The sequence below is a fragment of the Topomyia yanbarensis genome, chromosome 1 (assembly GCF_030247195.1).
Source record: "Topomyia yanbarensis strain Yona2022 chromosome 1, ASM3024719v1, whole genome shotgun sequence".
Classification (NCBI taxonomy): domain Eukaryota; kingdom Metazoa; phylum Arthropoda; class Insecta; order Diptera; family Culicidae; genus Topomyia; species Topomyia yanbarensis.
In genome coordinates this window covers 60,261,343-60,285,026 of record NC_080670.1, presented here as the reverse complement: position 1 = coordinate 60,285,026, position 23,684 = coordinate 60,261,343, and the positions used below count along the sequence as shown (strand labels likewise).

The window sequence follows — 23,684 nt, the reverse complement described above, 5'->3', positions numbered from 1 at the left end:
ATCATTCGCGGAACATAGTTTTGATAACCCTACCGCGAAAAAAAGAGCGCGTGTGTGTTTCACTTCAAACAAGATTAGACTAGCGCTTCAGCTGTGTGATGCTGAGGCGACTGATGGCGACGGGCTCGTTCGCATCTTGTTTTCCGTTTGTAGGACTAACAAGATAATGCCCTAACTAAGTCACTGGATCCACCACCATAAACTGTTCAACCCCGAGTGGCAGCGACGGCGTTAGTTCAACGGCAGATACGACCCAGCGTCGACAGTGAACGGATGTTCTTCGCATCGGACTTGATCCCAGAGTGGCTCGATCGGGATGATAGTAGTGCCGACAGTGTGCCAAAGGGTTGCGCAGTGAATAGTGTATTCTGGGTCTAGGTAGGTAGAAAGGGCACCGGAAGTTGATGTAACCCATTTAGAATCAGTGCATAGAGAGCAGTGTTGATTATGTTCTACTGAAGGCGGCTGGCCCATTTGAAGTGTTTACTCGATCACGTTGTTTTGGCATTGTGAACTGGATCGTAGCGGGTAGAAACATAAACAGCATCCAGTGTTGATAATAATCAGTCATTACTAGATTATACAGGAAGAAATACAAAAGCGGCTGAAGAGTCATTGTGATAGCAGAGTAGTTCTTGGAACAATCATGTAATGGAGAACCATCGCCAATATATGGTTTAGATGTTGAAAAGTGTCAAGTAAATACTAGTTGTGTTGTGATAGCATTGCAATCCGATTGATGTTCAAAACCGTGACTGTATGTCTTACAGATCGCAAAATTGTTGAATCTTATTTCAACACAGCTAACTAGAGTGCTTGCGATCTATTCCTTGTTGAAGATCGAGTGTCGCCAACCATTCACGTTACAGGTGACTCCACCGTCGCAAAGCCTTCATAGTCAATATAAACTAAGAAGATTAATGACAGGTGGATAATACTATTTTATTTAGTGGTTCACCAGCTTCAAACATATCTTACTCTCCAATAGAATTAAATATATGTGTACAAAAGTTTCGGTTATGTTACACTTGTTCCTTATTCTCGTAAAATATGTATAATATATGTTTAATAGTGAGTATTGCATTATAGATTGAATAAGGAAACATAAACCTATTAATTTTTGCGAGTATCCTGTTTCCAGCACTTTGAGACTGCTAGCGCTATCTGTAAAAAAATGCGGTTTTCTTATTCTATGGAACACACTTGATCACCGTGCAAATAGTCGTTATTTCAGATGATAATATGGAATATTCGTTTTTAATCCACCTCAAGTGGTGTTGTCCATTTAAAAATGTCGTATCCTACTTATCCCGGACCCATCGGCGAACATATGATATCTTTTAGAGAATCTTTCATTGTCTCTAGATGAACTTCCTTCATTTTCGGCGCAGCGCAAATAAAATTATGGATTGGCCAGTCCATTTTATGATCCCATCGTGGCATATTCATCCTGCATAATTTAGTGATTTCGAGAAAGTCAACTCCGAGTAATTCTGAGAACCATGATTGACTCCTTTCACGATTGCTAGATCAGGCAACGTCTTTTTACCTCCAGTAACCGGATAATAGTGCTGGCCTCTCTCATACTGGCAAAATATTCAAATGGAAGTTGTCCAACTTCACACATAATTACCCTCGTGGGACCTCTCGGAAAAACTTCTGATGGTGCTTTTCTAACCTGTTTTTTGGTATAAGTATTAATGTTTAGTAGATCCGGAAGAGTTATGCCTACCGATTTTTGAATGTTGGAAGAATATTAGCAAGGCCGGGGGATTTGTAGGGTTCGAAGGTGTTGATAGCCCGTTTTATTCGAGATGGTGTGAAAATCTGACAGGTCAGTTTCTGTGATGCCTCACAAGTCATGTTAGGACGGAGTCCAACAAAACCCTGACCTATAGAATTCTCGTCTTTCGCAAGCGACCCAGGAAAGTTCAATCCAATGTTTCACTATTGTCAATTGTGAGAGAAGCATCGCCTTTTTTACTTGCCCTGGGTCATTTGAGTGATAAGATTTTTTGGAGACGAATTACCTCTGGAAAGTTTCCGATGGTTTCACAAAACTCGCGCACTGATAACTTTTTAGCCTTTCACAACTCAGTTTTGTATTTGGTAAGAGCGGTCCTGTGGTCCGACCACTTACCAGTAATCTTCGTTTTATTGAACAGGCGTCCAACTTCATTTTTAAGTGTTGCTAGATTTTCCTTCCAGCAAAAATGGTACTGTCATTATGGGCGGTTATGATCCTCTTTTGTAGGTCGTTTGCCGCATTATTCAGATCTGCTGAAGATTGGATCTTCAGGATTCAGAATATATTGGCTTAAATGGCACGTTCCCTGTATGTAGTCGGGGATTTGTACCTTGCCGTATGTTTTAATCATTTCCTGAGCGGAAGGAAAAGACAAGGAGGTGTGGGGAAGTAGAATTGGAAGTGCGGGAAAAATAACAGCACAAAAACAAAAATAAACAACAGGTAACTTAAACTCACAAGTAGTTCAACTTGCCTGCGAATAAGCGGAAAGCTCTTTATCACATTGGATAAGAAACTTTAGTATGTTTCTGAGTTTCAGTCGTCCAAACATGGTTTCGTCTATATAAGGACGGCCGAAGACTCGAAATCGCAATTGCGCTACCGCTGGACAGTTGCATATCAGATGATATGAGGTTCCGTAGTCGGATTCACAAAGATCACATGAAAAAGACTAAGCGCGCTGAATAGTTGTGATGTGGTAATTGAGTTTGCAGTGGCCGGTTAAAGCACTGGTCAGCATGCCGCAGTGGAGCTTCGAAAAAGGTAGGAGATTTTTCGAAATACCTGGGCACGGTTGTTCTAGAAACGCCTTTGTTTGGCGACACGTTTGTAGATTTCTTCAATAATTGCGGTGCTCGTACAAAGCGCAGGACCGAATTTTTTCCCTTATCCAATTTGTCAAATGGGCAGCGCGGGCTCAGGACCAACGAAGTCAATCGCTGAACCTGCCCTGGCAAATTTTTCAGCCCATTCATTTTCAGTAATACCGCAATGTCCGGGCACCCAGAACAGGTAGATAGTGTTGAGAATGCTTAGTTCTTCGATTTGGGTTCGGCACGCGATCACTAGCTTGTACCGGGATTTGTCTGAGGTAAGGGCCTTGATTGCAGCCTGACTATCGGAGCAGAAGTTTATAACTCTGCCGGACAAACTCAGGTGAAGGGTCGTTTGTACCCCGCACATAATCGCAAAGATTTCTGCTTGGAATACAGTACAGTATCTACCTAGTGAGTGAGATTGTTCCAATCTCATTTCACGACAGTAGACACCAGCACCAGCACGTCCTTCCATCAGAGAACCGTCAGTGTATCAGACCACTTGCGTTTGTTGTTGTCTTTCCATATAGCCAGACAACCACTCCTCTCGAGAGGGAATCTTCACATGAAATGTCCTGTAAGGAAAACTACAAGTGAGTGTAATATCCCTGGGAGCAAGAATATCTTCACCCCATGTAACCATTTGTGGCCACAATCGTATATGACTGGTAACAAGATCAACTTGGTTACTGTTCCAAAGCCCAGTAAGCTGCAGTCTTTGTGCACATGATAGTGCTTCTTGTTTGAGGTGTATGTGTAATGGTTTGATATTTAGAAGTGCCTCAAGAGCAGCAGTCGGAGTCGTGGTGAAAGCACCAGTCAACGCCATGAGCGCCATTCTTTGCAGATGGTTTAGCTTTGACTGGACTGTCACCACCTCTCCCCTCTGCCACCACACAAGGCATCCGTATGACAGTATTGGACGTGCAATTGTCGTCTAAATCCAATAGATGTATTTAGGTTTGAGACCCCAGGTCGTTCCAAAAGTTCGTCTGCACTGCCCGAAGGCCATGCACGCTTTCTTGAATCTGAACTCAATGTGAGCAGACCAATTCAGTTTGGAATCCAATATGACTCCAACGTATTTGACTTGATCTGCACACAGTAGCTCAGAATCAAAGAACTGCAAGGGACGAACCCCGGTTGTTATTCGCTTCTTCGTGAAAAGAACCATTGAAGTTTTGCTTGGGTTAACTGATAGTTTAACTTGTCGACACCACTGTTCGACAGCTCTTAATGCCTGTTGCATCAAGTCAAAGATTGTTCCGATGCAAAATCCAGTAATTAGTATTTGGTAATCGTCAGCAAACCCGTAGGTCGGAAATCCAAGCTCATTGAGTTTCTTCAACAAGCCGTCAGCTACTAAGTTCCATAACAAAGGTGACAGAACGCCGCCCTGAGGACAACCGCAAATACTCAACTTCCGTATCTCAGCCTGTCGCAGTGACGAGCAAAGTATGCGGTTACTAAGCATTGCGTTTATCCAACCTGAGATACATGCAGGTATCCCATGACCGCGCGTCGCTTCCAGAATAGACTGGAAGGACACATTGTCAAAAGCACCCTCAATATCTAGGAATACACCCAAGCTAGATTGCTTGAGCGAGAAGGCTTTCTCAATGTTGTAAACAACATCGTGAAGCAGAGTGATCGTGGATTTCCCACACTGATATGCATGTTGCATTTTGTGCAGAGGATATTCAACTAAACTAACGTTCCTGATGTGATGATCGATTATCCGTTCCAAAGCTTTCAGAAGAAAAGAACTTAAGCTGATAGGCCTAAAACTCTTGGCTTCTTCATAGCTTGAGCGCCCCCCTTTGGGAATAAATCTAACAGTTATTTCTCGCCATGCTATCGGGATATACCCGGTAGCAAGACAGGAAAACAAAATCTTTTTCAAGATATGTTTAAGAATATCAAAACCCTTTTGCAGTAGCACGGGAAGTATCCCATCTTTTCCGGGTGATTTGTATGAAGCAAAGCTGTCAACTGCCCACTTGACCGATTCAGTGGAAACCAATGCGCGTGCTAACGCCCACGAGTCCAGAATAAGATCTGTGAACATTGTTCAACTCCGGTTCAATACAACCTGGAAAGTGTGTGTCTAAGAGACAATTAAGAACATCTTTTTCGTCCGTCACATAAACATCATCTCTGGTTTTTAAGGAGTTCATCTGAAAATCATTCGATTTGGAGAGAATTTTATTTAACCTGCTAGCCTCGTTCAGACTAGAGACATAAGTGCATAGGCTTTGCCAGCCAGCCTGTTCTGCAGATCTAAGACATTTCTTATATGCACTACGAGCTGACCTGAAAGCCCTGTAGTCATCACGCTGACGCCGGTTCCAACCTCTTCTCATAACTTTCTTCATTCTCTCAACATCAGTCCTCCATCAAGGGGTTCCCCTAGTCGATTTAACAGTACGAAGTGGACAAGCTTCTTCGTAGGATATTAATGAGTTTGTCGTATCCACGACGTCATCTCAGTCGTCTAGTTGACTAATTGTTGGAAAATATCCATGAAATTTAGTCGCCAAGTTTTCCAAAAAGAGGACCCAGTTTGTAGATTCAGGATTATGATATGTTACCACATTGAAGGTGACATCGAAAAATATATATTTATGATCGGATAGAGATTATCCAGATCTGCTGGAGATTGGATCTTACTCTCCGTTCTTTTCGACTGTTCCAGGTGTAATCCGACAAACTAGGTTCGTCAGAAACGTGCCAACTCTTTATCTTTTATGCTTCGTCCCATTTATTGCGCCGACGGCTAGTCGCAGGCTGTGTGCTGTTCGACCTTCCAGTGGTCTTTTTTGGCCCAGTATTTGCTTCGGCTCTTGCCGTTTGGGCACCTTCGCCTACAGGGCGTTTTCGATCCTCACCTTGCGTATCAGCTCGTGAGCCGCATATGGTAGGGTGCTTTCGTGTATAGCTCATGAGACAGGCTGCCACCGATGCACTCGTTACCGTTGCTGCAGGCTTGCTGTGATCAGAAGTCCTTCGTGATGTGTTCCGTATTGGAAGGAGCTTTTTCAGTCCATCCTCAGGGATGGGAATTATCATTCATTCGCATGATTCTTGGCGAATCCGCTCATTGCTTTGACAGCAGCCAGTCGTTCATTCACGATCCGACTAAAACTCTCCAAAAGAACACAACTGAACGTAGGTAGAGATGAACTTCCGAAGATGTGAGCCAAGTAAAAGAATGACACGTACTAGATTGTACTGTAAACATTCACAAGTGAATCAACTTTTAGTTCACAAATGAATGTGACATCGTATTCTCTGGTTGGGTTAGGTCAACTTTATAGTGCAAATGTACACTATAATCAATGTTGAGAAGTAGATTGCACTACAATCCACTTGAAATTGATATTGTGATATGCACGGAATCGTTTTAAGTTATTTTTTTCCACCAGCACATTGCAAACTACTTACTCAACAATAAGAGATCACCAAGTGAAAATTTCATAGGTCTATAAACAAGAACGACAAGTTTTTTTTTATTAGAACGATCCGGTGAATGTTTTGAAATGAATCTTTGTGAATGAAAGAATGCATTCATTTGCGATCCTTTCTGCTTTCATTCAAAACACTACGTATGCGATGGAGAATGAATCATAGCCGGGCGCTGTCACTTTTTTTCAGTTGTGTTTTGCTTCTGGCTTTCGCACGAACGCGTAACTCTGCACAAGAAGGGTTGCCGAGATCGGGTTTCACAGTAAGAGCATGTTGGTGAATGATTTCAAATTGATCGTTTCGTGAAATGATTTTTCCCATGCTTGTCCATGCTTGCCTACAACTTTCACGTTCGGCACCCTTCAACTAGCACATTCTAGCCTTTCCAAATACGCATTTCAGCTGGTTGTCCTCGTTGTGTTGGGTGGTTGTTAGTTTCACTGAAGCCTCATCTACCCCCAAAAGGAGCTCTATCGTTTTGAGGACCGTGCTTCTCTTCACGACCCTCCAACGTTCTGCGCAGAAATTGTCGTATTGCTGATGGGAAAACACCCGGTACAAAGCGCTTGTTTTGTAATCTGTGACGCATCAACGGCTTCCAATGAAGCGCCTTCTCAGAGGTTTATTGTAGCTGTGGCATCCTGCGGCCACTTAGTGTATCTTTTGCTGCACATGTGATTTCGAGGTACCCTTGATTGCAGTTCCACTTCCAAAACTTGGGTTTCGGATTGCTTGAGCTTTACGTCATGACGCTATCGATCAGCGCGCATCGAGTAGCATTTAACTGTCCATGGCTGAGGGTTTTCGCAGGGTACCCAATCGGAATGATGGCCATCGAGTACGACTTGGCCATTTCGTTGAAAGTTGGACGCTGCTCAGCTTTTAGTGTCTGGGGCAGCCCCTTGACCTTTTTCGGTTGGGATTCGTGTCTGCGCCCACTATTGTTCGGCGACTCAATGTCCGTCGAACGCTGTCGCTTGGCTGGTGCTTTCCCGATTGGGATTTTTGCCAACTCTAGCGCTTCGGTGGTCTTGTGGCCGTTTCTCAGCATCCACCCTTAGTGTTTCTTCACTGCTCCGCTTAAGTGACGAGTTCCTCGTGTTCCTCTTGTTTTATTTTCGGGGCCCTCCGACCCACCGGTTACTCCGCCGGACTGGTCTGTGTCCGATACTCGTCTCCAGTTGGAGAGTTGAGAATGGAAGAAGTTCAGGACACAACATCATCCAACGAGCCACTGTTGCTCCCTAATTTTTTTGCGTAATACTTCTTCTCTTGCACCTCCATCGCCACAATATCCTCCAAACTCATATTTAGAGTGTTTTTTATGGGAAACTTTGCTACTGCGACCACTATTCAGTTTATCTTTTGTGGCTGCCCCTGTTTGCTCTGCATGTTACAAATTGCCATAATTCAATGTAGTTGGAAGCGAGTTGTTTGTTTATCCACATGTGTCGTTTCAACCGGGTAGTACATTATTAATCTAGCTGAGGATCCGTTTGGGACAGGTACGCCATACCTCGTGAAGCGTCATAAGATGCCATCCGTATTATCGCTCCCTTCGAAGAAATAGTACTACCCAATGGCAGAGAATATATTCCGAGTTCTCGGGCCAATTTTTTAGATGATACGGATTATACATAAATCTTTTCGCTTTAGATCCATTAGTTTTTGGCTCTCGTTGCATCTGGATGTATGAATTTCTTAGCTTGTCGATCGCCTCCTACGTTACGCCTGTCGTTTAGTAGTTGGTCTCTTGCCCAAGCCGAAAGTTCTAGTTTAATGGTACAGGTAGATATACCTAGAAATGGTTCTGGTCCAACAAACATGTTTGATGAATCACGCTTGGTTAAATCGTCGGCCACTTCGTTACCATCGATTCCTTGGTGATCTGGTACTTAGAATATCATTACTGTATTCCGTGTTGCCAGTTGTTGTAAAGAAGTAATGCACTCCTAAGCCAGTTTGGACTCACATTTCGTTGACCTTAATGCCATCAGTGCTGCTTGACTGTCCAAGAAGATTACGACTTTTGCATGCCTGTAGTTTCGTTTTCTACGGACCTCCGAGCAGGTATACATTGCATATACCTCTACCTGGAAAACTATAGGCAACTTTCCCATTGACATCGCTTCTTCAATTCTTGGTCCGTAGACTCCCGAGCCAGTCAGCTCATCCATTTCAGAACCATCTGTATAGAATGATATAGTACCTTGAGGTAGTATGGGACCCCCTATCTGACGATCCACTATGTGGACCTCATATGAGATATCTTAGTTGGGTTTAGCTTCCACATAGTCTTGAATTGTAGTCAAGACGGGGCTTAGTTTGAGTTGGTTTACCATACTCAGATGACTATTCAAATCTTCATCAAATAGAGGTTTACCCTTTAGCATTCTCAGAGAGCCAATTCTCCTCTCCCATAACATGTTTGTGCAATGAAAGTAGATGAAGCATGGCTTCCAGAACTGTTTTCATAGCGCCAGTGATAAAGAGGCAGGCTAGCCTCTGTACTTTAGTTAGTTTAGTTTGGGCGGTCTTTTGCCAAACTTTGGATCACTACACAATGGAGGAATAAGTTAATCGTGGTCTGGCGATGGTTATGAAGGACCACTAAGCCAACCTCAGTTTGAGACCACAAGTTTTCCCGAAAAGTTTACTGCACGCCAACGGTGTATGTGAGGTGCGAGTTCCAATTCAGTTTTTTGTCTAGGATAATACCTAGGTGCTTCTGCGTAGTTGATTGTAGTTCCCACGAATAGCTGGGGAAAGAAAGTCAACCCTCAGGGAGAAAATACTGTAGGGTCTATGCGTAGCTTGGTATTTATCATCACTTCGAATCCCAGTCTTAGTTTTAGGTAGGACTGGGGTTCGAAGTGTTGATGCACCCCCCCACTGCCATTCGGCCCTCGCAAGGATCGCGTCACACCTTAGATTGGGGCATAAATTTTACGGTACAGCTTTTAACCCTTTGCGATGCATTGGGACGTATACGACACACCTACCTACTTTCAAATAGCAAGAGAGCACGGTTCTCTCGCACCAAAGCACCCTATCGCCAATCCATTTATTTAGTTCCTAAAGAAAAAGCCTTCTGCTTTTTCCGTGGTCTGTCATCGTTGCGTCCTCTGTGTATGCATGAAACTGGCACGCAACTACTTCAGTGGATCATTGGAATGAAATGCTGATAGCGCCTGGTGGCATTCATGGGATTTACTACCTACCACCGAAGAATGTGAGCTGACATGAAACGCAGCAGCTGCTACGGCAGAACACAAACTAACGAATTTTTCTTATGTTCCCTTTTTATACGTGTCGAGGTTCACTAGATAACAAAGCCCAATCATGGATCAGATAATTACTGCTGTCATAAAATCCATTGCCGTTATTTTTAGTAATTGTACATTCTACGGAATTGGATACAAAATTGTTGTACATATTTCCAATCAGATAGCGCAATAATCTTATTTTTTCATTCAGTACAACGACAGATATTCACGTTAAAAAATCGGGTGAAATTCCGGCAGAAAATTTTGAAAAGGGACCCCTATATTGAAACGTAGAAGTATTCTACTTGAAAATTCGCGTCGCAAAGGGTTAACGAATTAATGACGGAAATCGATGTCTGAAGTCACTTTGAAATCCAAGATGGCGACTTAAGTACATTTTCCAAAACCTCAACAATATGGGTATTTTCGGCATGGGATTGACTAGTGCATGACGAAAATCGCTATCTGAAGCTATTCTAAAACCCAAGATGGCGAATTCCGGTTTAAATTTCCATATTCTTAGGGTTATCGTGAATATTGCTCAACCGGAAGTCGCCATCTGAGATTTCAAAAAGGTTCCAATTGTCCATTTTCATCATCTATTTGTCAATGCCCATTTCAAAAATATCACTATTGTTATGGTTATCGAGAATATTGCTCAACAAACGAATTTTTATAAGAATATGAAGCAAACTTTTTTACGAACTAAATCCCAAATAACGAACACTTTTCTTACGAACTAATTCAATTTACGAACCCCCGGTTTGGTCTTTAAATGAAGGTTACTGTGTATTTAAAAAAATGTACTGAATATTGCTATTATTATAATCATAATATTAGCAATAGTAGTACCATAGTAACCAAGTATTAGCTAATTGACCACAAATTTTGCAGTTTTTTGGGACTCCAAATAGAACCAACAAAGATTTGTTTTCGCCTATTTGGCTTTCTCCGAACAATAGTCATCATTCAGCTTTGGCAGTGTTCTTTAGATTCTGAAAAGTACTGAGTAAGTGCATTATGCAAATTAGTTGATATAACAAAGTTTCATCGCACTGGTAGGTGGATTCAAAAGATTTTTTTCATCATGCCTTTAGTCGAAGTTCCATTTGTTGATGCCTTCAAAGGTTAAAGAAGCATTACACACAAATTTTCCTTCCATAACCAAGTTTGTTTGGATTCAAACAAACGGTTTGAAAGCAGTTAGGTTCGAAACTAAGTTAGTTTCTGTCTCAAGCGAAAACACACTAAATACATGGGATTACGGAGTTCGTTTGTTAGTTTGGAATGACACTGACGGATACTCATTGTTCTGTATTTCTTAGTTTTCGTCGCTCTCCTTACATACACTCTGTGAATTATGCAAACACAGAAACAAACCGGTTCTGACTTGAAGCCTAGAATAAAATTAGTACCATATCAGTATCAGCGTTCCGTTGAACTATCATTTTCATGTATTAAAAAATGGATTGCAGCCACAATCTAATTTTATTTGGAATGAGCCCCTTTAGGGAGTCGGAATCGGTTGTTGCATTTGATTTGGAATCCATAATGACTCCATTCAGAAATCCGAACCGGTTCCGGAATGAGTTTAACTGGGGGGAAACGCAGAATCCCAGCCAATCAGAAATCAAAAGCAAGTGTTTGAAAACCGTCCAACGAGTCATATTGGACTACACGGTAAAAAAAAACTTTACCCATTTTATGTATTCAAATTGCCCATTTTCGGAAGTTATTCGAGCTGTCAAAAAATGGGTATTTTTTGTTTCTACAATGAGTACTTTTTATCCATTTCACAACTACTCGATGAGGTAATGCCAATGGTTATATTGATCTTGATAATGGGTGAAAAATCCTTAAGCATTATTTCAAGCGAGTTAACCTGCAAACTAAGGATCGTAGTGGAACCTGCAAATTATCACCCTGCATCGGAGTCCGTGGCGGAAACGGAACATTTCGGCGATGCTCCGAAAACAACGTCTGTTTAGACTACTGAGGATGTTGAAAATATGCGCCAGTTCGGCATTTTTAGAGCAGCCAGAAGATCCAGCCATCAAAAATATATCCAGTTGGCGGTTTTATTTTGTTAAGTAGTTTTAGAATAGGATATCTATCTAGATTCCTATACTTTTATAAGGAAACAATAATGTGAAATGAATGTTATTTTTTTTTTAAATTCAGAAATAATTCTTTTGACAGTATTTTTCATTCTGGGGCGAATTTCATGAATGGGTATTTTTTACGCATTTTGTTGTAACAGTTCTGCGAAAAATAATGGGTGAAACATACCCAGGTTGACGTACAAGGTCTGTACTCATTTATGGGTACAAACGCTTTACCCATTTAATAGGTTATTCCACTTTTATTGAAAATGCGTAGTTTTCTACGCATTAATGGGTACTTGATTTTATCAGTGTAACTAACTAACCAGTGGCGTAGTAGCGGGGGGGGTTTTGGGGACGAAACCCCCCCCGAAATATTTTGGAGAGATTTGAAAAAATTGAATATGTTAAGCAAAAATATGCCTAATATTTTAAATGAAATTCTCAAAGTTTCATTTGCAAAAGTTATCTTGTAAAAAAATTCCCTTGTAGTGAAAATTAGCTGCAGACTCAACACCTACCTGTCGGCACGTTGTGGAGGCTAGCTCAACCGCCGAGGACTATAACGAGTAGATTGCGGCGAAGCGAGGAGCTAGGAGCTTAATGGTTCACGAAACGGATATCGGTACCGAAAGAAATTTCGCCACATTCTGTAGTCCTTGACTGACGGCGAACATGGACTGGAGAGTGTGAGAGAAGTATCCCCATAGAGGCCACCAGGCGATTCGCTACCGCATCGGCCAATGGAACCCTGCTGCAGCACGAAGAAGGACGGGCGGCAAGCTAAAGTGGAAGACGAAAGCCTTTAACGAAAACCTCTTTGTTGAGTTACTTCGGCGAACAACGGAATCAAGTACATTGATACGGCTGACGGCTTACAAGAAGGATTGTGACGGCTTGTGACGTTACAATGTCACGAAAACTAGGGCCATGTAGTAGACGGCGTGCAGCTTACTGGTTAAATGAGTAACTCAGTATGCTATACGCTGCTTGTCTTAAATCCAGAAGGCGGGCTCAGAGCGCAAGATCGGAGAGTGAGAGAGGAGCGCAAACGACGTATCTAGAAGGTAGGGACTCTTTAAAACAGGAGATCAAGCTTAGCAAGCCAATTGCCATAAGTAGCTGTGCTGAGAAATAAACGCCAGTCCCTGGGGGACGCGTACTGAGTCGTCATGACGAAGACGAGGGTCCGTCGACACCAGCTGAAATATGCCCGGGTAAGCTAAAGATAATCGTTGAGGGTCTCTTCCCGAATCACGATTCAACTACCTGGTCACTGACACCGTACGGCGAAGAAGAAGGAGGTAACACAGTCGAGTGGCAAGTGACCAACGACGAGCTCAAAGACGCGTCGATGTGACTAAAATCAAAGAAAACCCCCGGTCCGGATGGAATACCAACAGCGGCGCTGAAAGCTGCGATCCTGGCATATCCGGACATGTTCAGGATGCTACTGCTGAAGTCTTTAGACGTAATCCCCGAAATGAGGAAGGTGCAGAAACTGATGTTGCTGCCAAAGTCAGGGAAGTCACCGGGCCATCCAGCCTCGAATAGACCAATGCCGCAGCGTGGCATAAAATAATGAGCCAGATCCTGAAGAGCTACTTCAATTATCTGACGAATAGCAACAATTGCTCCATATTGCTCCTTTGACGTGGACGGTTTGACGAATGGTGCTCGTCAATATTATAAAGATATTCGTATATAACAGCGAACGACTCGTTTGCTGAATGAAGCTGTTTTGTAATAAGCTAGCGAAAGTCATTTCGTGGTTTTCACGAAAAACTCGTAATAATAAACAAAAGTGTTTCGATAGAACTACGAACGATTCATCATATGTACGAAAAATTCGTATATTTTATGAAAGTTGTTTGTACGAAATTAATTCCTAGAGATTTACGTATATATTCTATCAGTGTGGGGTCTTAACACTGCGGCTGCCCAGGAAAGTGAAAATCGTTGGTTTCGTGGACGATGTGTCAATAACGGTGAGACACTTGAAGAAATGGAGGCAGGCCCGTAGCCAGGATTTTGTTTCGGGAGGGGCTTAAAAAAATTTGCATAAAGCTTTTAATTCTGACAATTTGATATAGTCACTAGAAACTAAATTAAATTTTGAAAAGTTCATAATGAAATCAATTCCAAATCAAAGACAATCCTAAAAATATGTTCATTGTCACAAGAAAGGTTATAGTACTTACTCTCGTTACAACAAAGTATATTCTGGAGTTCACAGTATTTATGCGCTAACCGAATATGACAATGCTTGACGGTACTGGAAAACACTAGGTGTTCCAAGCTACACCTTTAAAAGGCGTAGAAGATGCTAAACCGAAATGAGTAGAAAAATATCCATAAAATGTTCGAACGAAGAGAATGTCGAAATTCGTACAAAATCTTCTGATTTAGCAAGCGATTTGTAGATGCGCAGAGACGGTTCAACTTCTATTTTCTTTGTCTGGTGTTCTGCGAGTATTACCAGTTCCAAGGCATCATGCTAACACAATTTTTTGATATATTCTATTTAAATGAAACTATTTTCAAGACTAGCCTTGGTCGGGTAGATTAGAACCCCAGTTAGGAAGGATTTTTGGTAATCAATAGGATCAAAATATAAATTTAAATGATTAAATCAACTGAATCGAATGATAACACTGATTACTAATATCTTCTAATTTTCCATGAAATCGCCAGTCGCCGTGCATGTGTCGTTCACCGTGCAGTTTCAAAATCACGAAATTTAAAGAACTAGCTCCCTAAATCCATCGGAGAGATCCAGATCCCAAATCCTTTCGTTTCATCGTTTTATTGAAACATTCCAACTAAAGTTGAATCAAAATTTTAAATACACCGTAAGTTGATCATATAACGTGCACTGGTGCCAAACAAATGTCCTCAACTACTTATTCTCGTTTTGTTGGTAATAGTTTTATATTATTTCTAAATTGTGACGTATTTAGATAGGTATTTTTACGGTGACTATGAGGGCGGTTTTCATTTTGATAAAAAAAACAGGATTTGAAGTCACGTCAAATCCACCTAAACGCACGGTAACTGGGGACTTGACGGTACGTGAAATTTGTTAAATGTATTCCCAAAAGAACTAGAAGGTCTACCTTCTGATGTCGCAAAAAGCAGAAGCAAAAAAAATTGCTACGCTATAGCAGGCTACAGGCACCAGTGAATCAAGCTAGCTATTGTTCTATATCAGTGCACATACAAATTGTATCGTTGCCCCCGGCTGCGGAGTAAAATGAGTTTGCCAAATGAAGCAAAAGTGCCTGTGCTACGGGATAACACGAACAGTTAAGGAAGTGGAACAATTAGTTAAAGTGAAAATGGAGCTTAATCTCGCTGAAGTTACCTACATTCAGCTACATCACGTAAAAACTGTGTTTTGATCACGTTTAGAAGCTTAGCACAGACCGAAAACTTTATTGCAAAGAACAACATGCAACACGAGGTCGAATTTAATAACACCAGAATCAAGATCCCCGTGCATATGGAAAACGATATGGTGGACGTGCGTATCCATGATTTGGCCCCGCGCACGAAGGAGGATTTCATCAAACAAATCATGTCGCAATATGGAGAAGTAGAATCTATTACGAATGACACCTGGAGAAATTTTTTCTCCGGCATTCCCAATGGCGTTCGTATTGTGAGAATGCGAGTGACTAAACCAATACCTTCTTACATGACTATCGAATGCAAATCACCGAAGGATGGCGTGACCTATAAGCAAACAACGCTAATTACATATCCCGGGCAGACCCCAACATGCCAATTCTGTAACTATACAGCCTACTACGGAAAAACATGCGTCGAAGCAACTAGTCAAAACTCATCTACTACAGCCAACTCTAACACGCAGCCACCGATACCTTCAGATAAACCTAAAACAACTATCCAATTACCCAATAATGCAGGTACAACGACCACGACAACCGCTCCCAAACCAACAACTAGCATCGCCAATAAAGAAGCAAATACCGATGAAGACGGATATACAACAGCGACCCATAAGAACAAGAAACAAATAAGAACCTCTGATCGTGAACAGGAAGAAAGCAGTACCGATGACGACATGGACGGGAACGATAACGCGAGAGAAGGCAGACTGAATGACCACCAAGCGGCCTCACCGCCAAGGAAAAAGATCTCAACACGCAGCAGCAAACTGCGTCAACAAGATCTGGCAGACCGACATTCTTAGAATTTTTTTATTTTTACTTATTGTAAAAAAAATTAAAAGACCCACGGATCAGTTGGGCTAACGCATTGAGCCGTTTCAAATAAAATTTTAGATTGAAAAAAAAGAAATATTATAAATATGAACAAGCTCAATAATTTCAGCATCTCTTTATTCCGACATATGGACGGGTATACATCGCACTTACTTCACCTCTGTCGAAGAGTAACGTAGGTGTAAGGCCAACTTTCTTTGATGATTTCTGTTGTTCTGTAGTTGAGTGCCCAGAAAATATAGAACAGCTGCTCTTGGGTCGATTTCAATTTATTTATTATTTTTTCTCTCTTTTTCTTCGTGATCTCTGCTCATCTCTCTCATTTTATTCCATAACGAACACAAATGAAACGAAAACATGAAATCGAAACATTAATCCCAATTTATTGACTGTAGACTCAACTAGTTACAACATTTTAGTCGCTCTCCGTGATAGGCTACTGATGTTTGTTCACTGTATCGTCACGTCGTTTTTAGACTTACATGGACATTAATTCGAAACCATCGAAAGAGACAGAAATGCTGCTGCTTACAACATTAAGTTTATTATGATTGATTGACTAATATGTGGTTTAGCATCTATTGACATCCGTTGAAAAGTAAGGATAAAATCACAACAGATAGTCCTACCGCTACTATGTACGTTTTTGTATGTGAACAACATTAGTAATATACGACGGTATACAATTCTTGGGTTGATGAACACCTCAGAAAAACCGCTGTTTTACCACTTTTTGGCTTGTTTATTTTTTGGCATTTTTCTTGCTTATTGTTCGATTGTTTAAAATATCACTACTTTGCGGACTAATAATGTTTAAATATGGACCGCATTCTCCGCATAAAATGAAATTGAGTGTCAACAGAAATACTATTGCATTAAAATGACGCGAAAACAAAAACTGTCTTCTCGACTATATTGTCATCAACTAACGGAAATGTTTTTGTCTAGCACGCTTGAGTGAGATGCCTGATGTTTCTACTAAGCGTACAGTGCACTAACCTATTACAGAAATTCAATCTGCTTATGCTTTAACTAACTTTATTCTGGCTAATATATAACATAATATCTGAGTTTTGTTAGACACAACCACTAGCGATAAAGTTCTCATTTTGGGACAGTTTTTGAGCTCACTTTTCTATAAAACTTCTGCAATTTTATTATAAATTTCGTTTATTTTATTCGGTTCAATGCATTAGCTAAATGAAGCCTTGTGTCTTCAATATATTTCCATGATGTGAACAATGAAAGTGATAAAACGTAAATGGTTGTCCTACAGATCTCGTGCGAACAACTAGCGATTGCATGTGGAGAACTATTTACTAGGCTGAGAAATATTTTTCCTAACCAACAGTGTCGCGGTGGTGTTCATTTCTATCTCGTACACTTCCTTATCATCATAGTGGTTACTGCCATGTCCATGTTCGCGAATTTCTGACGGGTCACGAGTGTCGACTTCCTCAATGATGGTGCCGACCGTTGATTTTGAGATACTAGACGCAGTTTTTGCCGTCAATATTATCCGAACAGCAGCCAAAATTTGGCAAATGTTTGTTTTTCAGGAAATGGTTTTGGAGACTATGTATATGCAAAGATATAATGTGTAAAATAATACTATCGCATTCAGTTTTTACGTGCAGGGTCAGGTTGGAGGAAATATGTCTGTTCACCTAGATTTTCACCACAAAAACACCATTTAATATACTTCCTAGATGTGTCCTTTATAATGTACAGGGTGGCGATTCCTGGAAAAAACCTGGAAAATCAGGGAATTTCAGGGAATTCTATTTGACCTGGAAAAACCTGGAATTTTCAGGGAATTTGTATTCAAATCAGGGAGAAATTTCGACCTAGTGTTAATAGTTTTTTAAATACGACTGGAAAATATTGGCTCCAATATTAGGTTGAACGCACTTACTCCCCTCAACACATTTTATACAAGGGAGAATAACAATATTCGATCCATCTCATAATTACAACTTTTCACAACAATGGTTATATGGGTCATCCCCCGTCAGATTTACAACCAAAATTTGAATTCCTTCCAAATTTTTTTCTTGCATTCTTTAGCTAAAAATAATTAACACGTATTTTTTGTTTTGGCTGAATATGATACTTTTTTCAAGTTATTAAATTTGTAACTTTCGAAGTTTATAAAATCGAACATTTTTCAATCACTGATAACTGCATGGAAAAAAATATTATTTACAAAAAGTAGTTTTTGCATGAGCTTACCGAAAAAAACATTAAAAATATTTTTTTGTTATATAGCTTATGAAATCTGCAATTATTATAAACAAATTAATTTTTTTTTGAAAGTTGGACCAATTTTAAATATTAAGAATCATGTTCAATCTTTTTTTGTGAAAAAATATGGAGTGGATATCAAAATACAATGCGAGATATTACAGTTATAAACTGAAAACAAGCCAATTTTACAGCAAACGACCAGTGACAGACCTGTTATAATTGTATTATCTCGTGAAGTACTTGGAGATCCATTCAGTAATTTTTACCTAATCTTCGCAATATAATTATAAATGATTTCAAAAAATAGTAAAATGTTTTTGGTTTAAGTTAAAAAAAATTGCTTCTAGTATTTGCAGAATACATAAGTTACATAGCAAAAACAATTTCGGTGAGCTCATGCGAAAAGGAAACTTAATAAATTATTTAATATTTTTTCTACAAACTGAATAGTTTCTGAGTAGAAGATTCATTGATTCCAGCGTATACTGAGTAGGTCTAATTGCCTACGGGTCCGCTACCCCCCTTTTGGTCTTTCATACAGTGGTATGCTGAATGCAGAATTGTAACGAAATTTGAGCGTACTGTTAAGTGGAGCCGCATGCAGAGCAAGACTCGAGCTAGGATGGTGGCTACCAACATACATACATACAAATTGAATAGTTTCTGAGTTATCAGTGATTGAAAAATGTTCAATTCAATAAAATTCAAAATTTTGCAAACTCATAAATTGAAAAAAATAATCATATTCAACAAAAACAAACCATAGTGTGGACAATTTTCAGCTAAAGATTGCAAAAAAAATTTTGATTGTGAATCTGACGTGGAATTACTCATATATAATATTTTATATGGATGCCAATTGATTTATCGACGGGCTTGTTGTGATTCTTCTGACTCAAGGTAAATACATATAAGTACGCTTGGTGTGCACAGGCCGTTTACTTTGACACGGCTCAATGCATTAGCTTGGCCGAACCGTTAATTTTTTACATAGTGGTAGAGTAATTATGCCTATTAAATTGAACATATTGTTGATAATCTAGTTGCATTTCCAAAATAATAAAGCAATAAATTCTTTAAAAACTACAAGGGGCAGCCTTATGGGGTTGAACGACCTGTAGACGTAGGACTACACTACTTAAGGTTGAACAGAGAAGGGGCAAAAATCGAAAACGAAAAAAGCAGTTTTTTCTCCACACCGTGTGTTGGATCTTCATAAAAATTAATCGGCAGTACTGTAACAAGATTCTACATAAGCCGATTGATTTCTATGAAGATCTAACAAACGGTGTGGAGGAAAACTGCTTTTTTCGTTTTCAATTTTTGCCCATTCTCTGTGCAACCTTAATATAAAATATTTATTTTCTTAGTACATTTAGAGTAATAATAAATCAAATATATTTCTTACGAATAGTTTAAGCACAACCAATCAACATCGAATGTTACATATTGAACCAAACCTTCTTGGTTATCAAGTTATTTCATTTGTAGTAGGCGATCGAATCCAATTAAACTTATTTGAGAAGATCTGAAGAAAGAAGACAGAATAACTGTGACCGAACTAATACCTGAAACTAAATCTTTATAGCACATGATCAGCTTTTAAAAATTGTAAAAACTTTTCGATTGTATGTGGTAAAAAACCCAGACCGGTGAAGAAAAATCAAATTTTAGACAATATAATCACATTTCATGTATAGAGTAAGCTTTCTAGTTTTATTTTGTCATTAATTTAACTTTCCTAAAGTACGTATACAAATGTAGCGAATGCAGAGGTCTTAATCATATATCTGCGCTTTCTATCGATCCGTGTAAATTTGTTGCTAAGAAAGTTTTCGTCTTTGCGCAATGAAAGCACAGATTGCTATCATGCAGGTTACACATGCATCCGTTAACAAACAGAGATGCCACATTGAAATCTGTGTTTCGGTCAAAAATATCATTTTACCATCTGTGATGACTGAAACAGGAAAAAATCTGTGATAAATTTCCGAAAAATCACAATATTTCCAAAAATCTATCCAATTTTCATCAAAATGCCAAAAATCTACCATCTGTGAAAAGGAATCTGTGGTCAAAAATCGTGAAAAAAATCTCTGACATTACAGAAAAATCTGTAAATATAGTAACCCTGCCAACAAATTTGATATACCTACATTCGCCTCAAACATTGAACCCAAGCGAACAAAACAAAATGAGTCAACGCTGATGATGATGGGTAGAGCGAAAGAGACAACTAGTATCACGACACTATGTTAGCCGTGTTTGCAAATGGAGCTCGAATGTACAAGCGATTTTGTGTAGGAATAACTGTATTCGAGATTGTACATAAAAGTGTGCTGGAAACGAGCACAACACAAAAGAAAGCATAGCTCTAGATAGCGTATCTTCACAAGTAGTGTAACGGACTTCTCACTCAGCTACACTGGCTGTGAAAACACACAGCGCAGTGATCTGCTTCGCCTGCCGTTCAACAGGCAACTGAGCTTGTCCGGCCAAATTCGTTCTTTATATAGTCGATGATAACGTTATTCATAGAAGCGTAGCGCGCTAGGTACACAAATCTGTCGTACCGGGCTTGGGAAGCTCTATCTTCTGTGTGTAATTGCGTGATATTTTGACAAGGTATCAAAAAAATTTGGGTTTATCTATTGGAATCCATTCTTAAAAGTATTTCGGGGCGATTCGTGCAAAAAATTTGAAAATTTATCGGTGGCTGAATTATTTGCGTTCAAAATTAGACCACTTTTCGTTACATATAATTTTTGTAGAATTTGCAAAGTGCACCCCCATATCGAAAACAAAGACGTAGTCCTACGTCAAAAAATTGCCGATTCTTGAAATAAATCTTCATGACCGTATAACAGTATACCGCATCGTAGCTGATCTCTTGCTTTGCGGCAGCTTATTTTTTGCTTATATGACCAATTTTGGGATTTGTAATCAACTAATTCTCAACGGCGTAAACTTGTTTTATTCAAGTTCTTTCATGTACTAGCCGTCGAGTTAATTCTGAGCGCTACTCAATTCCACTCGTGTTCAGTGCTAGTCCGTAGCGGCATTAGGTAACGCACAGCTTTCATACTTCTTATTCGCGCACGTTGGCTGCCCTTATTTTTTGTCTGCAGCTGAAATCATTTGTCTGCTCCGCTCACTGACAGACAGAATTATTAAGAAACTAAATAAAGTTGTGACGACCGCTCCGGGGTCAAATTATCAGATAGTCCCATCACGATTGTTAACAATCTCTGTGGCAAACCCAAGAATATTGACATCCATATTGCTTTGAAATTTACAAATAGTATTTCAAAGCTAGGACACACCTCCAGGACCGGGTGCTATGCGGTAGAAACGACCAAAACGTTCGCTCAGGTCTACATCTTCAATTTTATCTCACTAAAATTTATGCCTAGTGATGTACTATGATGTCACCAAGTTTCAGGTTCGAGCTATGAAAGGTACATTGTAATTTTACTTGAAATCTGGAAAGGTACTCGCGTACTATGTCGTTACCTAACGGTTAAACACTCAACTCCGCTTAATAATTCAACGTTTTCAATATGGGTTTCCGTGTATAATAGAACTGTATGAAGATGACTTTCGCAAGCTTCAGTTTCAATATCACCTTCCGTTAACAGACGGGCAGATACGACAATATTTAAAATCAACAAATAGTGTATTTAACCGAAGTTTGCCTCCCTTTTGCTGCGAAGCTTCACTCATATCACAACAAACAGACAAACGATCATCGCAAAAAAAATCGGCAGTGTATTATCACTCACCATAGATCGTGGCGACTGTAACGTTTGCTTAACTTATAGCACTAGCTTGAGCAGAGATAGAATATACACTAGTGTCCTTTTTGTGTGCTGCTATTGCCACATTGCATTAAAAATCGCTTTATTTATTTATTTGTTTGTATTTATTATATTCCAAGATGGAATTTTCAACTGACCTTTTCACTGCCGTTTAACGCATAATTGTCTTATGTATAGAGGGAATCTCATAGAACATGGGACGAATACGATCTTAACGGCAGTTTAGAGGGTACCTAATTTCTGAAATGACGAATTGGTGGGAAAAATCATAAGCAGGCAAATGAGAGACTAAAAAACTGTTTGTCTCAAATCACAAGTAAACTTACCAAAAACCGGTTTCTATAATTTGTTCGCAGACCTGTCTGTGTTTTCTTGTGATTATTCGACATTTTCTTGAATTATGCCCCTACTTTAAAGTTGTGAAAAAGTGCTGGAAACAATCTTCTTAGTACATATTCTGGAATACCTTCCTGTTGGTATGAAGTTTTTACTGGTTCACCCACTGTTGCAGTACACCCTGCTTTACCAAATATTTCTTGAGAAATTTAGAGTTCTCTATCGTCCAAAATTACTTTAATACTTCTTTTCGTTACATACCATGAAGCATGGTTGAAGTCTTCTACGTCCAAGTTTTGTAATCCATTGCCACACAGGAAAAGTTGGTAGAATATCCACGCTACAATTTTCGAAGAAGTGTTTAGCCCTCATATTCTGCCTATCACTATAATTCGGAATAATCAATACCTTCAATGACTTCGTTCCTTAATGATGCTTCGAATTATACACAAACACATTTGACGTTTTTATTTTATTATTATTTTATTAGTGTACGAGCAGAATGTTTGTCTCACTATCGAATCCATTTCGTCGTTTCTTAAGATTGTAATTTACATTTCTTTTATATGTAGCTGATGGCAATCGAGTATTAGACGTTTTGGAAACGGTGTGAACAGAGCTTGCCGATTAGCCAAGCTTTTTAGAACTATTCCAATGAGATATCTTTTGATTTCCGTTTGGACCGCACATATTATTTCTAATTCGCATTTCTTTCGACCCATTTTTGAAAGCGCATTTAACATGTCATCGAATTATGTATTTTTGGATAAAAAAGACATACGTTCATATTTGTAAAAAAATTCATTTTTGGTTGAATATATCAAGAGATCTATGTGTTTTTAGGTTTCCATATTTTGTCGCGAACAAACTTTACATTGCAAGTTGACCTAAGAATGGGTTACGACCACCTTCAAGGGTGTTTGGAATGTAATAGAGTATGTTAAAACGGTGCCTACTTAACCCTCCGGAAGTCGCGCATGACACTGAATGAGCAGCCGCAGTTGCCCAAAGACAATTCGCTAGCTTTTCAGAGCAGCGTGCACTCAGTGCACCAGCGCGACTGCCGAAAGATTAACGGAAGATCCCAGACTCATCACCATTTCCACACAGACTAAAATACATAACACTATGAGGAAATTCATCCCCAAAATGTCAATCCGCTTATTTTTCCAGAACACTAGCTCCTACATTTGCTTGTCGGTCATCCCTCGAGCCTGGTAACAATTTTTCAGATTTGGAAATATTTAAATTACATGACTGTTAAAAGACCAAAAGTGGTTTAATTGAAATGGAAGATACAAAAAGTTTAAAACTAACTAAAAATGAAAAAAATGGTGTAAGCTCAAACGATGGACGTTG

The 23,684-nt window shown here is 39.7% G+C and overlaps 1 protein-coding gene across 3 annotated transcripts in view; it reads left to right on the top strand.

Annotated features, from left to right (window-relative positions):
- Positions 1-203: 203 nt before the first annotated feature.
- Positions 204-23,684, top strand: part of LOC131677731 (carcinine transporter-like) — a 60,051-nt gene continuing 36,570 nt past the window's right edge. For 2 of the 3 annotated variants that reach the window (XM_058957741.1, XM_058957740.1), the window contains exon 1: positions 211-378. The gene's annotated coding sequence lies outside the window, so the exon portion shown is untranslated. Of the gene's footprint in view, positions 379-23,684 lie in introns of all 3 variants that reach the window. The other variant, XM_058957742.1, reaches the window with a different exon arrangement.